Source organism: Heptranchias perlo, chromosome 25 (assembly GCF_035084215.1).
Source record: "Heptranchias perlo isolate sHepPer1 chromosome 25, sHepPer1.hap1, whole genome shotgun sequence".
In the NCBI taxonomy this organism is placed as follows: Eukaryota; Metazoa; Chordata; class Chondrichthyes; order Hexanchiformes; family Hexanchidae; genus Heptranchias; species Heptranchias perlo.
In genome coordinates, this window is record NC_090349.1 from 47442806 (window position 1) to 47455753 (window position 12948).

Sequence of the window (12948 nt, forward strand, 5' to 3'; positions counted from 1 at the left end):
CACCTCGGATGCCTAAAAATGGATTGAGCCAATTTTGGCGCAGGACGTTGGATCTCAAAATTGGGTCTTGTTGTTTCATTTTACACCCATTTACACCCATAAAACAGAAGCAACGAGGTGCAGGTTCCACTCTATTACATGCCAGGCTCAGCCTATAGGGTGTAAAGCCATTATATTACATAGAATTACACAGGATTTACAGCACAAAATCAGGCCATTCACCCAAACTGTTCTGTGCTGGTGTTTATGCTCCACACGAGCCTCCTAGAATCATAGAAAGTTTACAGCACGCAAGGAGGCCATTCGGCCATTGAGTCTGTGCTGGCTCGATGAAAGTGCAATCCAGCTAGTCCCACTCCCCCGCCCTTTCCCCATAGCCCTGCAATTGTTTCCTTTCAAGTACTTATCCAGTTCCCTTTTGAAGGCCATGATTGAATCTGCCTCCACCACGCCCTCGGGCAGTGCATTCCAGATCCTAACCACTCGCTGTGTAAAAAAGTTTTTCCTCATGTCACCTTTGGTTCTTTTGCCAATTACCTTAAATCTATGTCGTCTGGTTCTTGACCCTTCCGCCAATGGGAACAGTTTCTCTCTATCTACTCTGTCTGGACCCTTCATGATTTTGAACACCTCGATCAAATCTCCTCTCAACCTTCTCTGTTCCAAGGAGAACAATCCCAGCTTCTCCAGTCTATCCACGTAACTAAAGTCCCTCATCCCTGGAATCATTCTAGTAAATCTCTTCTGCACCCTCTCTAAGGCCTTCACATCTTTCCTAAAGTGCGGTGCCCAGAACTGGACACAATACTCCAGTTGTGGCCGAACCAGTGTTTTATAAAGGTTCAACATAACTTCCTTGCTTTTGTACTCTGTGCCTCTATTTATAAAGCCCAGGATTCCGTATGTTTTTTTAACCACTTTCTCAACCTGCCCTGCCACCTTCTCTACTCCATCTCACCCTATCAGCATATCCTTCCATTCCTTTCTCCTTCATGTGTTTATCAAGCTTCCCCTTAAATCCATCTATGCTATTCACCTCAACTACTCCTTGTGGGAGCGAGTTCCACATTCTCACCACTCTCTGGGTAAAGATGTTTCTCCTGAATTCCCTATTGGATTTATTAGTGACTATCTTATATTTATGACCCCTAGTTCTGGTCTCCCCACAAGTGGAAACATTTTCTCTACGTCTACCCTATCAAACCCTTTCATAATCTTAAAGACCTCTATCAGGTCACCCCTCAGTCTTCTCTTTTCTAAAGAAAAGAGCCCCAGCCTGTTCAGCCTTTCTCTGGATACAGAGTGGAGTAAAGGCAGAGTTAAAGACTTCAGTTCATTCTTACTTGGCATCTAAAATGGGTCAGAGATCTTCTGTTAGTAACCTGTTGCTGCCCCGTCACTAACACTCTGTAAACTCAGCAGGCCGCGTGTGGACAGCCCATGAGTCATCGAAACCAGTAATGAGGAAGGCAGAACAATGTCCCATTGGATAAGGAGAAAACACAGCCAATTATTTGAAAAGCGAGTTTAATCTGTCCCTGCCAGGAGGCAATTCATAAACCCCGGATATTGGGATCAGGAATAAGCTTCTTGTTTATAATCTGTCGACAGTTTGTGTTCAGTTTATTGCATCTCAGTGTTTCTGTCTTCAGGCTTGTGGCAGCTTTGAGCCCATTGGTCAATTGTCAAATACTCACTCCATTGGCTGGGAGGTGTTGTCTTCCCAATAGCCGTGGTCTGATATTCAGCTGTGAGGCAGAGGAAGGTGGAACAGAGTCTCAGGGCTCCCAAGGGTCACATTTACACACAGAGCCCCCAATCTGAACCACAATCAGCCAGAGATTCCCACCATCCGTAGGGTCGATGAGTGAGTGCCAAAGCACAACGTCTGGGTGAGCTGCTCACTGACTCCATCGAACTGCCCACTGGCTCCATCGAACTGCCCACTGGCTCCATCGAACTGCCCACTGGCTCCATCGAACTGCCCACTGGCTCCATCGAACTGCCCACTGGCTCCATCGAACTGCCCACTGGCTCCATCGAACTGACCACTGGCTCCATCGAACTGCCCACTGGCTCCATCGAACTGCCCACTGGCTCCATCGAACTGACCACTGGCTCCATCGAACTGCCCACTGGCTCCATCGAACTGCCCACTGGCTCCATCGAACTGCCCACTGGCTCCATCGAACTGCCCACTGGCTCCATCGAACTGCCCACTTGCTCCATCGAGCTGCCCACTGGCTCCATCGAACTGCTGGTTAAAACTTTCTGATACAAATCAAGTATCCAATAAACCTTTTTACTGATGTTTTGAAGAGGTGTGAGACGTGGAATTCCTCAGGGCTCTGCCGGTCTCCCGCCATTTCCAGGGGTTTCCTGGTTGCCCCTAAGGGGCGATGACTCCATCCACCCCAACAAGGCACATGACAGCTAGGGGCGGGGCCAGGGTCAGGAGGTCAGGGGCAGGGGGGTGTTGGAGTTCCTGCCACAGATTGGCGATACAGGTCCGCACACAATGGCACCGTCCAGTGAGTGTCCATTCTCAGTGTGTCTGCATTCACTGACTCCGGGTCGGTGACTCCGGGTCGGTGACTCCGGGTCCGTCACTCCGGGTCCGTGACTCCGGGTCCGTGACTCCGGGTCCGTGACTCCGGGTCCAGAGACTCCGGGTCCGTCACTCCGGGTCGGTGACTCCGGGTCCAGAGACTCCGGGTCGGTGACTCCGGGTCCAGAGACTCCGGGTCCGTCACTCCGGGTCCGTCACTCCGGGTCCGTCACTCCGGGTCCGTGACTCCGGGTCCAGAGACTCCGGGTCCGTCACTCCGGGTCGGTGACTCCGGGTCCAGAGACTCCGGGTCGGTGACTCCGGGTCCAGAGACTCCGGGTCCGTCACTCCGGGTCCGTCACTCCGGGTCCGTCACTCCGGGTCCGTCACTCCGGGTCCGTCACTCCGGGTCGGTGAGTTAATGTAAATTCAGATTCTTTTAAATGGATTAAATGTTGAATTGGTCAAATTGAGGTTTCTCAAATAACAGACTGAGGGTGAATTGTAACCGAGCCCGGCCTGGATTTACACATCCGCTGATGAATGGTCCGAACACGAACAAATGCAGATTAAACCCATTCTCAAAGTCATAATGGGCAGGGGGTCGATGGTGGGGGGAGGGGTCGATGGTGGGGGGAGGGGTCGATGGTGGGGGGAGGGGTCGATGGTGGGGGGAGGGGGTCGATGGTGGGGGGAGGGGGTCGATGGTGGGGGGAGGGGGTCGATGGTGGGGGGAGGGGAATGATGGTGGGGGAGGGGTCGATGGTGGGGGAGGGGGTCGATGGTGGGGGAGGGGTCGATGGTGGGGGGAGGGGGTCGATGGTGGGGGGAGGGGAATGATGGTGGGGGAGGGGTCGATGGTGGGGGGAGGGGGTCGATGGTGGGGGGAGGGGTCGATGGTGGGGGAGGGGAATGATGGTGGGGGAGGGGTCGATGGTGGGGGGAGGGGGTCGATGGTGGGGGGAGGGGTCGATGGTGGGGGGAGGGGGTTGATGGTGGGGGGAGGGGTCGATGGTGGGGGGAGGGGGTTGATGGTGGGGGAGGGGAATGATGGTGGGGGAGGGGTCGATGGTGGGGGAGGGGAATGATGGTGGGGGAGGGGTCGATGGTGGGGGGAGGGGGTCGATGGTGGGGGGAGGGGTCGATGGTGGGGGAGGGGAATGATGGTGGGGGAGGGGTCGATGGTGGGGGAGGGGAATGATGGTGGGGGAGGGGTCGATGGTGGGGGGAGGGGGTTGATGGTGGGGGGAGGGGAATGATGGTGGGGGAGGGGTCGATGGTGGGGGAGGGGTCGATGGTGGGGGAGGGGAATGATGGTGGGGGAGGGGTCGATGGTGGGGCAGCAAAACATCTGCCTCCCCCCCTCCTGTCGGACTATCTGAATGTTGGTTGATACCCAATGGAATTAGATTTTGCCTCATCTTCCTCCCTCACTGACCCATAAACCAGATGGAATTATCCGTCCAGCTGCCCATTGCTTTAACCCTTTGTTGGCCTCATCCTTTCAATATAACCTCCCTCTCCCTAAAACACACTCATTTATCCACAGCATTTTACATATCATTTTGATAACCATGTGTCTCTTCCCCATTCACTCTCTCCAGTCCCCAGCACAGCCCAGACCCCAATACTCTGCACTTTTAGCTTTAAACAAATCCAATGTCCCTTTGGGTTCCCTTTAGTTCCCTTTAGTTCTTCTGACCTTCTGTCCTTGATATCATTGGTAACAACCTGTAATCTTCTGCTGATTCATGAGTTCATCTCACCTCTTATGCTCTTGCTCCAAGACACGTGTCCAGCTCTGGGAATATTAACCCTCTGTACAATTCACTGTCCCCATATTTCACCGTGGGATCACCTGTTACAATCACTCTCCATTTCATTCATCCCTTCCATTCCTGGGCCTCCATGCCTGGGCCTCCAATGGCTGGGCCTCCGTGTCTGGGCCTCCAAGGCTTGGCCTCCATGGCTGGGCTTCCATGGCTTGGCCTCAATGCCTGGGCCTCCGTGCCTGGGCCTCCATGGCTGGGCTTCCATGGCTTGCCCCCTGTGCCTGGGCTTCCATGCCTGGGCCTCCATGGCTTGGCCTCCGTGCCTGGGCCTCCGTGCCTGGGCCTCCATGCCTGGGCCTCCATGGCTTGGCCTCCGTGCCTGGGCCTCCGTGCCTGGGCCTCCATGGCTGGGCTTCCATGGCTTGGCCTCAATGCCTGGGCCTCGATGGTTGGGCCTCCATGGCTGGGCCTCCGTGCCTGGGCCTCCGTGTCGGGGCCTTCATGGCTTGGCCTCCATGCCTGAGCCTCTGTGCCTGGGCCTCCAAGGCTTGGCCTCTGTGCCTGGGCCTCCGTGCCTGAGCCTCCATGGCTTGGCCTCCGTGCTTGGGCCTCCGTGCCTGGGCCTCTGTGCCTGAGCCTCCATGGCTGGGCCTCCGTGCCTGGGCCTCCGTGGCTGGGCCTCCGTGCCTGGGCCTCCGTGCCTGGACCTCCATGGCTGGGCCTCCGTGCCTGGGCCTCTGTATCTCCATTCATTCATTACCAACTCCTTGTTTTGTTCATTTCTCCCATCTCACTGCGTCCCTTGCCTGTCAGTGAAAAGAATCGCGTATAAGTGAGATTGTATGAAACACATTTAGAAAAGGACGCTCTGCAGTTACACAGAGAAGCTATTTTCAAAGCTTAGGAATGTTGTATTTACACTGGACCTGGACGGAGAGATTCGAACAATCAGTGCCTGATTTCATTCCTTACTATGGATTATTATGGACCCCTCTTTTCACCAGTTTTAACCAGATACTGATGACAAGTTCAGGTCTGTCTAACAAAATCCCTCTCACTAAATTATACAACTGATCCCAAAAAAGCCAGCAATGTGGAACTGGCACTGAGCTCTCAGTGAAGGGGATTAATACACAGCGGGGCAGTCTGAGGGTGTGTATCTCCTCAGTGACAGTGCTGGCACAGACAGGCCTGGTGTATTCCCAAACTCTGACACACCTGATGGTCCCACTCTATCACCAAAGGATTTAAAGCTTTGAGATAATTTCTCACTGATTTACACGATCCAGGTACATCTTATTAATCAGTTTGTTCGGGCTTGACTTTATTCTCTCCGAGAATCCAGAGTCATTACACATCCTCGGTCTCTAGCATAAGTAACTTCATTCATTGGACAATAGCCAAATTCATCTCTTGACCTTTACACAGGTCTGTGAAATGTAATGAGCCTCTCCCAGTCTTCTCCCATTGGATCATGTTGAACCAAAACAATCTTGGGCCAAATTTAGTGCTCATCAAGTTGAGGAGGGAGTTACTGGAAATGGATTCTTTTATCCTTTTGATGCAATGCTAGACTCCCCACAATGAATAGACATCCAATCTAACATCACAAACCACCATCGTCTTAATTTCTCGTTCACTCAACACGAGGTTACTGCAGAGATAAAACTGCTGGACTGACCGTTGCATCAATTATCAGCTGAGCACCACTGTGAATATTCAGCTCACTGAACACCAACGATCTGGAGTAGTGTCGAGGTTAAGTTCTGCCAGCGTAGCCTCTTGTCAAGGCCCCACGGATAAATCCCACAACCAGTGTGTGCTCGGTATCTCAACACAAAGACTTACCAACCCTCGATGAGAATTGTTTTATTGGTCGACATAATTTGCAATTGAGGTTCATCTCCATTGAGATTGGTGTTGGGAGAGAGAATAAATTAATTCTCAGCTGGAACATCTGGAAAAAGTCAGTTATCTAAAATATTGCAAAAGAAAAATTTTTTTTAAATTCATTCATGGGATGTGGGTGTCGCTGGTGAGGCCGGCATTTATTACCCATCCCTAATTGCCCCTTGAGAAGGTGGTGGTGAGCCGCCTTCTTGAACCGCTGCAGTCCGTGTGGTGAAGGTTCTCCCACAGTGCTGTTAGGAAGGGAGTTCCAGGATTTTGACCCAGCGACAATGAAGGAACGGCGATATATTTCCAAGTTGGGATGGTGTGTGACTTGGAGGGGAACGTGCAGGTGGTGTTGTTCCCATGTGCCTGCTGCTCTTGTCCTTCTAGGTGGTAGAGGTCGCGGGTTTGGGAGGTGCTGTTGAAGAAGCCTTGGCGAGTTGCTGCAGTGCATCCTGTGGATGGTACACACTGCAGCCACGGTGCGCCGGTGGTGAAGGGAGTGAATGTTTAGGGTGGTGGATGGGGTGCCAATCAAGCGAGCTGCTTTGTCCTGGATGGTGTTGAGCTTCTTGAGTGTTGTTGGAGCTGCACTCATCCAGGCAAGTGGAGAGTATTCCATCACACTCCTGGCTTGTGCCTTGTAGATGGTGGAAAGGCTTTGGGGAGTCAGGAGGTGAGTCACTCGCCGCAGAATACCCAGCCTCTGACCTGCTCTTGTAGCCACAGTATTTATGTGGCTGGTCCAGTTAAGTTTCTGGTCAATGGTGACCCCCAGGATGTTGATGGTGAGGGATTCGGCGATGGTAATGCTGTTGAATGTCAAGGGGAGGTGGTTAGACTCTCTCTTGTTGGAGATGATCATTGCCTGGCACTTGTCTGGCGTGAATGTTACTTGCAACTTATCAGCCCAAGCCTGGATGTTGGTATCCACCCACAGATCGGTGCACCTGGGGCCCCTTTTACCCAATGGCTGCTGAGCAGGACCAAATCTTATCTCATTGCCCTGTCCAACTTCCCCGGGCACCTGTGCAGTTCTGGCATCAAGAAGACCATACGTCTTAAACTGGTCAGATAATTATTTTCTGTCTCACACGGATTTAGTAAAAGGTTAACAGTTCTCACCGTGGAGGAAAAAGACAAAATACCAACGATACAAGGAACCTAAAAATAAGTCAAGGGGAGGAAATTAGTGGATTTAATACAAGTTAAAAAAAATTGGTATTGGAGAAAATAATGGGACTTAAGATGGTTGAGGACCCGATGGTCCCCACACTGGAGTATTAAAAAAATAGGTGATGAAATTCTAGATGTATTAGTCATAATTTTCAAAAGCTCTCTTGATTCAGGAATTGACCCCTTAGATTGGAACATTGCAAATGTATTATTTAAGAGAGAGAAACCAGGAAATTACAGGCCTGTCAGTTTAATGTCAGTTGTGGGGAAGTTACTGGAATCTGTCATCAGGGACAGAGTGACTGCATTTGAACAATTATGAGCTGATCAAAGAGAGTCAGCATGGATTTGTAAAGGGTAGGTCATGTCTGACTAATCTAGTGGATTTTTTTGAGATCACTAACATGGTGGATAGGGGAGCATCTGTGGGTGTTGTCTATATGGGCTTTCAGAAAGCATTTGATAAATTTCCGCACAAGAGATTATTAGCAAAAGTGAGAGCGCATGGAATTGGAGGTAGCCTTTTGACTTGGGTTGGAAATTGGTTGAGAGGCAGGAGAGTGGGGATAAAGGGAACATTCTCTGATTGTTGGGATGTGACCAGTGGTGTTCTCCAGATGTCCGTACTGGGGCCTCAGCTTTTCACCATATCTATCAATGACTTGGATGAAGGAATAGAGAGTTGTATATCCAAGTCTTCAGATGACACTGAGTTAGGAGGCACAGTAAGTAGTGTTGATGGGAGCAGGTAGTTGCAAAGGGACGTAGACAGACTAAGTGAGTGGGTAAAACTCTGGCCGATGGAGTTTAATGTGGGGAAGTGGGAGGTCATCCACTCTGGATCAGAGAAAGTCAAATCGGAATATTTTCTAATGGCGAGAGACTAGGAGGTGTGGAGGAGTGAAGGGATTTGGGTGTCCAGGTACACAAATCACTGAAATCCAGTGGACAGGTACTAAAAACAATCAAAAAGGCTAGTGGAACATTGGCCTTTATCTCAAGGGGGCTGGAATACAAAAGGGAGGAGGTGATGTTTCAGTTGTACAGAGCCTTGGTCAGACCCCATCTGGACACTGTGTTCAGTTCTGGGCCCTGCACCTCAGGAAGGATATATTGGCCTTAAGGGGGTGCAGCCCAGATTCACCAGAATGATACCGGGGCTAACAGGATCAAAACATGAGGACAGGTTGCACAGACTGGGCTTGTATTCCCTTGAGTTTAGAAGATTAGGGGGTGATCTAATCGAGGTGTTTAAAATGTTAACAGGATTCAATAGGGTAGATAGGGAGAATCTATTTCCTCTGGTGGGGGAGTCAAGAACAAGGGGACATAATCTTAATATTAGAGCCAGGCCGTTCAGGAGTGAAATCAGGAAGCACATTTCCACACATAAAGGGGAGTGGAAATCTGGAACACTCCTTCAAAAAGCTGTGGGTGCTGGGGGTCAATTGGAGCTTTCAAGACTGAGATCGATAGATTTTTGTTGGGTATCGAGGGATACGGAGCAAAGGCGGGTAAGTGGAGTGGAGGGGCAGATCAGCCATGATCTAACTGAATGGTGGAACAGGCTCGAGGGGCTGAATGGCCTCCTCCTGTTCCTATGTTATTATGTTAACAATTTCCTCAATGTTGGGGTCAATTTTCGGATGGTCGAGCGGGAGCGATCGTGGAGGGGGGGCTCCTAAAATCGGGGATTCCCGAGCCCGGCTCCAACCCGCCCACTTCCGGGTTCCCCAATGACGCGAATCGGTGCGCGCGCAGCCCCCGCATGCGGGACTCCCATCGGCAATCAAAGCTGGCGGGATCCCACTTAAGATCATTATCTGGGTACTTGAGGTCGTTTACAGACCTCATTAGTTGGAGAATTTTGGAGGATTCGGATTTTGGACTACCCAGATCGTGTTTCCCATGCTGGGGGAAACACTCCCTGTTTAAACAGACATGTTGCAGCCAGCAGCCAGTGGCAGCTGCAAAGGTCCATTTAACAGGTGCGGGGTAAACCCTCATTCATTGCAGCAGGGCACTCTGTCACCTCAGACAAAGTTTTGCCTGCCACACCGTTGTCTCCACACTCCAAATTATTAAATCATACCCTAAACTCCGCTGTCCAAACCCATTTACCTACTTTGTGGACCCCCTCACACTCACACCGTCAGGATGGTCGGTTGGGGGGGGGTGGGTCCATTGCTGCATTCATCACTCCATTGAAGGACGAGCAACATCACCAGTCTTGCCAGGCACGCCGTCCACCTCCACCACGTGGAGCTCCACAACACAGTGCTGCGCAACAGGCACCTGCACAAAGTAGTCGTGCAACTACACATACACCCACTGTAGGGTGACCCAGTGGGTGGCATCAAGGGTGTTCATGGAGAACCTCATGAAAGGGCATTATTGCACAAGCCAGTCAAGAATGGCCAAGACGTGGCAGTAGTGGTGACAATATAATATGTAATGTGAGTTGATCACAAATCAAATATAAGTAAAAACCATGACAAACCCTCAAACACCCTTGTGCATCCCCTTCATGCTCACGACACTTTTGCCTTACGCTTCCTACTGCACATATGTGATGCATGCCCTGTGGCTGCAGCACAGGTAGTGGCAGGTTGAGTGAGGCTGACCGTGAAAGAGATGCACGAGAGGGTGAGTATGAGATAGAGCCATGAGATTGTATGAGGATTGAGTTGAGTGGTAGTGGTGGGATGAGTACTGGCGAGGTGAGTAAGTGCAGGTAAGATGAGGATGAGGTTTGAGTGGGTGTGAGGAGTGATGTGACAGAGTAGTGTTGGCAGTGCAGAAGGAGATGTGGGGTGGGGGCGGTGATGTGGCAGACGGAGTGTAGGGGAATGAGTAAGTGTACTCACTTTGGCTGACCTACTTAGGTCATTGAAGCGCCTCCTGCACTGTATGCAGTTGCGTGATATGTTGGTGGTGCTGGTGACCTCCTCTGCCACCTCGAGCCAGGCCTTCGTGGTGGCAGAGGCAGGCCACTTCCTCCCGTCCGCCAGGGAGAAGATCTCTGTCCTCCCCCTCCTCCTCCTCCTCACCCCATCTAGTAGGACCTGGAGTGAGAGATCATTGAACCTGGGAGCAGCCTTCTCCCTGGGCTGCTCCATGCTGTAATTCTGGCTCCTTTCTGCAGCATCAGTCAGTGGAGGACTGCCCCTTTAAATAGGGCTCCTCTAGCTGACAGCCTATGATGCGCCTGCGCAGCTTTCCAGCGCGAAACCCGGGAGCCGAGGTAAGTGGCTTCAATTTACTCACGATCGTGTGTGGCCCCCACCGATTTCACTCGGCGCGTTACCCACACACCCAGTCGACCCCCCACTGCTGGCAATCCCCCTCCCTCCTAATATCGGGCCCGTTATATTCACTTGCTGTTCGAAAGCAGAGTTTGTCCTTGATCTATTGTTAATTCATAACCCGCAAAAGATGCTTTTATCATCAAATATCCACAGTTGTGAGCTGTGCAGAGTCTAACACTGCTCAGGACGGATGACCCTGAGCCTTTTAGCAATTTACACCCTGCTGGAGATGTTTCTGTGTGTAGATTCCCACTAATAAAATGACAGAGTCTGTGTAAAGGAACGATCCCGACTCTGTTTACTAGTTTGGTCTAACAGTTGCCACAAGTGACCCTAAACTCTCACACATACCTGTCATATCACTGGTTAGTTTACAAAAGGATTTTTATCCTGGTCTCATTTCAAAACTTCCAATGCACTTTGATTCTAGATGTAGATTTAGTGAGAGGAACTTTCTACTCACAGCTGCTCATATTTTTATCGAATTCTGCTAAATGAATAGATTAAATCTAGCCTGATGTGATTGTAATGTGATGGCCCAGGTTCTCTGTAGCTGCACAGACACTTTGCAGAACAGGACTTTGTTGTAAATTTTATCGCTGGAATGTCAGTGTCTCAATAATTACATCAATGTCCTTGACGGAGCTGTGGGCCCAGACCTCGCTCCACAACTTTAACAGCTGATCGCCATGATTCACTTTTGTTATTCCAGTCTCATGGAGAGCAGCATTGTCGGGTTCCCAAAGTTTCATAGAATCGTTACAGAACAGAAGGAGGCCATTCGGTCCATCGAGCCTGTGCCAGCTCTTTGTAAGAGCAATCCCCTTACTCCTTCCCCCGCTCTTTCCCCGAAGCCCTGCAAATTTTTTCTCTTCAACCTATGGAGGGCTGGGAAATGCTGATTCCACGGAAAGAGTTTGTTGTAAATCGGTGATGGAGTCAAATCACAACAGAGGCTGGAATAAAACCACGAGAGGCTGTGAGCGAAAAGAAGGTCAATCATTTGTCAAGTTTGCTGCTCCTGAAAACAGCTGAAATTAACGGTTACACCGTCTGACACGGGCAAGTGTAGAACCGAGCAGGAAGGGCACAGTTTGTGGTTTAAGCGTTTGCGAGTAAGTTGCTTCAGTGTTAAGAGTTAGGGAAGGGACACAAGGAGTGCCAGATACTGGCAGTATCGCTCCAATATCAGGACACAGCTGCCACACGCTGACACTACACCCGAGCCTGGGCTCAGTCTGAAACATGGAAACGGAGACAAGAAAAGGCCAAAATAAAGTAAAAATCAACAGGCAGACACAACCTAAATCATTTTCACACACTATCTCCAAGCATCTGGATACAGAGCTACATTGGAAGGATAGCAGCTGGAGGAGTTCAGAAACACCTGGATACAGAGCTACACTGGAAGGGGCCCAGCTGGAGGAGCTCAGAAACAGCTGGATAGCAAGCTACACTGGAAGGTGCCCAGCTGGAGGAGCTCAGAAACAGCTGGATACAGAGCTACACTGGAAGGGTAGCAGTTGGCAGAGCTTAGAAACAGCTGGATACAGAGCTACGTTGGAAGGGTAGCAGCTGGAGGAGCTCAGAAACAGCTGGTGTCCTGAACTCTCAGTTGGGCAATGTAAACAATTTTACAACGCCAAGTTATAGTCCAGCAATTTTATTTTAAATTCACAAGCTTTCGGAGGCTTCCTCCTTCCTCAGGTGAACGTTGTTGGCAATGTAGTGATGTGTTTGGGGTGTGATGAATAAAAAGGGATGGGACAAAAAACAATCAAAGACAAATAAGAAGTTCTTGTAGCGGAGAAGCATGAACTGAATCTTATGTTAAACTTGTATAGAACCGTGTTTAGACTGCACTCGGAGTATTGGGCACTGTTCCGGTCTCCATATTATAAAAAGGATATAGAGGCATTGGAGAGGGTGCAAAAAAGATTTACTTGGATGATACCAGAACTGAGAGGTTATACCTATCAGGAAAGATTGAACAGGCTGGGGATCCTTTCTCTAGAAAAGAGAAGACTGAGGGGTGACCTGATGGAGGTCTTTAAGATTATGAAAGGGTTTGATAGGGTAGACGGAGAGAAGATGTTTCCACTTGTGGGGGAGACCAGAACTAGGGGTCATAAATATAAGATAGTCACTAATAAATCCAGTAGGGAATTTAGGAGAAACTTCTTTACCCAGAGAGTGGTGAGAATGTGGAACTCGCTCCCACAAGGAGAGGATGAGGGGAATAGTGTAGATG